The sequence below is a fragment of the Telmatherina bonti genome (genome assembly GCF_933228915.1).
Source record: "Telmatherina bonti genome assembly, chromosome: 15".
Classification (NCBI taxonomy): Eukaryota; Metazoa; Chordata; class Actinopteri; order Atheriniformes; family Telmatherinidae; genus Telmatherina; species Telmatherina bonti.
This window is the reverse complement of record NC_136613.1, coordinates 16,519,228-16,523,551: the sequence shown is the minus strand read 5'-3', so window position 1 is coordinate 16,523,551 and position 4,324 is coordinate 16,519,228.

Genomic DNA, 4,324 nt, shown 5'->3' with positions numbered 1-4,324 from the left:
AATTTGTTGGGATGCTGTGTTTGTAGCCTAGTAACGATGGAGTTGATGATGTGTCTGCAGCCATAACCAGATGTGATACAACACAGGTAAACATCTCTAATATGAATAAAAACTCACAGCAATCAGTTTAATGTCCCTTGTGTAGATCTTCTCATTTATAATGACATGTGCAGGATGGCACTGACGGTGGTTCGAAAGCACTGAAATTCCACCTTCTTGTAGCTTTATTTACAGAATTTCTTATTGCGATCAGCATGCACATAGCTCTGTACACATCACAATCTGAGATGTGCAGTCATGTCTTGGTGAAGCACACAATGCTGCATTCCTTGTATTCTATCGAGGCCTTGTTAGCCTCTCAGTTTGTCCATTTTGTTAGCTAGCAATCTCATGTTTCCCATCGCTGGAAGAAATTTTCACTGGTAATCTCTCTGCCTCATTCCTGCCCTACATCCTCTTCACTTCCTTTGGAATTTTTTGTGTTACTTTGAATATTATCTTAACTTAAATCAACGCTGAAATTTCTCTCTCCCATTTATGAAATCAATTTTTTATGAATGATATTGTTATAAATGTAACATAAGTATGTTTTTTTGGTGTGTTTAATGTTCTCCAGGGGTCAATCAACCCCAGCATCACCTGAAATGCCCAGTTTAAAATAAAACCTTGTCCAATCCAAAACTAAAGGCAAAGATCCAGAAACTGTTGGAATTCAATGTTTTATATGCACTCTGGTGCTAAATGTGGGCTTGTTTTGCAGTTTCTCCTCTAAATTTTTCAATTTCTGTTAGCTCCAGTTATTCTCACCTAGGAATCATTTAATAAACTCTTAAATAGTTCAACTGTCTACAAAGCAAAAGCGTGACCTCAACCAGTAACCAAGTGTTGAACCATGAATGTAATTATGAACTCTTTATCTGTATTTTAAAGCATGATTTACAACTCTTTACAACAACTCTTTACATACCAGCACAAAAGCAGCTTCTCACACGTGCTGGTGTTTTTAGTACACCGCATTCTACAGTATTCACTCTCAGTATCTGTGGTTTCATCCTGTAAATCACAGACATCTCACTGAACGCCCCGAAGCAAAATTAAATTTAAAAGAAAGACATGCGTTTGAGACTCAGCAATCCCACATTCCTTTAACTCCACAGGAAGCTTCTGGATTTGTTGTTCTGGAACATACGAATCACTGGCTTATAAGGAAAGAGAAGCAAACAACGTGCACACTCACTGTGGTTTGTGTGTCTCTGGGGGTTTGTGCGTACATGCAACAACTGCGAAAGTGACCTCTTGCAGAAAATGAGAACGCTGAAGACTTGAAAGGAATCCAAGACAATAAGTTTCTGTTTAGCTGTTTTAATTATCATAAAAATGGCAGTAAACAACTTAGTGATTACGCTTGTTTTAAACAAACATCAGTGTCTGATCTAAAGCTATCTAAAGACAAATTAGACTGTCATTTAGTTGTGGCTATTGTGAAATAGTCCTCTTATTTTTGTGTGTGTGTGTGTGTGTGTGTGTGTGTGTGTGTGTGTGTGTGTGTGTGTGTGTGTGTGTGTGTGTGTGTGTGTGTGTGGGTTAGTCACGTCAGACCCTTCAAACTGCCACTGTAGTCACGTCAACAGAAATGGTACAGAGCCACATAGGCCCAGATTTGGTAAACTGGGCAAATTAAGTGTTTGGTTGTTGCAAATAATAAACAACTCCAACAAAAGTGTCCAGTTCTAATGAGGTCCTAAAACAGTGCTGATCTAAAGACCGCTGCAACCAGGTTATCTTCCAGGACCGTCTCAAGTCCGTATCGTAAGACTTCCCTGTTCACTCTGGAGCCGCTGGAGCTGATTGTCCATGAAGAATGTTGCACAAGCTGCTGAAAATAGTGCAAGATTCCTCACGTCTTCTACACAGCACGGTGAAGAAACAACAAAGCTTGTCCAGTGAGAGACTTCTTCAACTTCACTGCAAGGCAGAGAGATACCAGAGATCATTCCTGCCAGCGGTCATCATGCTTCACAACAAGCCAATGTCTTCTTCATCTCCTAATCAGCTATTTCTATGTTTTGTCTTGTTTTTTGTTTTTTTTTAAACATAAACTACAACAAGATAGAAATTTTCCTTCAGGATAAATATAGTACTCTTCTATTTAATTTCATTCACTTTACGATCATCCAGATTTTTTTGCTACCTTTGTGCCTTTTGACCTGACTGATGTGTTTCACTTTCACTGCAGACAACTTCACTTTAAGCAATGAAAACATAAACCTTGTAATATGTCACTTCTTTATTGTTATTTGTAAATATGGTATTCTGCAGCTCAGGGTCCAGCTTCAATCCTCGACCGGGGTATTTCTGTGTGGAGTTTAGATGTTCATCCTCCCATGTTCCAACAACATTCATGTTATGTTTAATGGTGTTTCTTCATTCTCCTAGGACTGATTGTGTTTGTCTCCCTGCGTTGGCCCTTGTGAAAAACTGTTCTGGGAGTTTTCTGCTTCTTGTCTAGTAGCAGCTGGGAAATGTTCCAGCTTGTGACCCTGAACTGGTATATACCACTTCCATCCGACAAATAATCCAAGATTCATCAAACTCAAAAGATAAGATATACTCTTTTCAGGAGTAAATAATACTTGATTAACTTAAACCATCCCTTTCCTGTGTTTACACTGAAAAAAAAAAAAAAAGACTTCCATAAATGCAAAGGCAGCAAGAACAAATACAAAAATCACCATCTTTGCCCCTTTCAGACTTTAAGTTACCAGTGCACCTCTTTGGAAAATACTGACAGTCATCTTACAACATCAACACACAGTGTGTGTGTCTCTCCCTGTGGTAGTAAATCTGTGTGAAAGGGAAGAGGTCAGGGAGGCTGGTGGGGTCAGTTCAACACTCTTCATGTGTTTCAGATGAAAGTCCCTATAGCCACCATCCTCCCATGCCTTATTGGTGTTTATTATTGTATCAACAATAGTGACTGACATATATTCTAAATCAAACCTAAACATCTCTGAAACATGACTGATAATACAGGAAAGTACCTTGTTGATTCATATTCTGAGCAGGCACTTTGTGCATATTGGAGGACGTTGGTTGTTGTTAGTGTTTTTATTCTCTTAACATCCCTGTTGTTGTTTAGACGCCGTAAATCTAAAAGAATCTGTTGTCTCAGAAACAGATCCACATTTCTGTTCATCCTCCAAACCACGAAGACGGCCCCCTTAACATCAGCGCTGCCTTTCCTTTTTTGGCTTTCATGCAAAAGAAGATCCACTCTGCTTTAATCTGGAAGCTCCTGCACTCACATGGCTGGAACAGGCGAACACACAGATGTCCTCACTGTCATTTCTGTCTCCCAGTCAACCTCCTTCACCCCAGCTTAAGTTTCCTAATCCTCATTTAGCTGTTCTTTTCTCCAACTGACTTCATTCAACTGACCACTTTGTTCAACTGACTCAAATAACCGGCCGTTTTTCTCAACCTGTTGCCCCATCTGCTCTGCAGTGAGAAATGCAGAAGCAGACCATGGAGGTCAGGTGGACTAAATTAAGCAAAGACAGCAAGGAAATGAGTAAAGTGGGTTATAAGGCAAGACACTCATGATTTTTAAAAAGTTAATGGATTGCAGACAAGTTATAGTAACCTATGCAGGGTCAAGTGTTTGGTGATGTATCCCTGGTTGTTTTTGTTTTTGTTTTTTTTAAATCAATTATCAACCTCTTAATGTGCCATGTGTAGATTTCTGTGCTTAGTCTCTCCTTTCTCTGCTCCCTCTGGTGAGCTAAGGACTATTATCCAGCTTTAGAGGCCAGCTGAGAGACCATATGGACATTTAGCGAAAAGATCACGAGCACAACATGCAGTACCACCTGGAGGGATAAAACTCGCAACTTTCTTTCCATCTGGTCAGTCGCACTCCATTTCTAAGCCATAAGTGATGCTTGTCTCCTCTGTAAATAAATTATGACCGAGACTGCACGTGCTTCAGTACATACAGTCACATGAAAAGAAAGCACACCCCGCTTTCAATTCCAAGGTTTATGGCATCATGACTTGAGGCGTTTGAGCTGATAAGTTGCTTCTGATTTCCATCAAACCTGATGCTCTACATTATGACCAAACATCGTCACTTTGATTTCATCCATCCAGAGGGCATCGCTCCACAAGTTGTTTGTTCAGATGCAGTTTTACAAATCTAAGCTGTGCTCACGTGTTCTTCTAGTAGTGAGAAGAGGCTTCTTCCTTGCAGTCTTGGAAACTGTCTTGAATGTTTTCCCCTTGTAAATGCTTTTTTTTTTTTTATTCTCAGTGTTTGAAAAAGGCC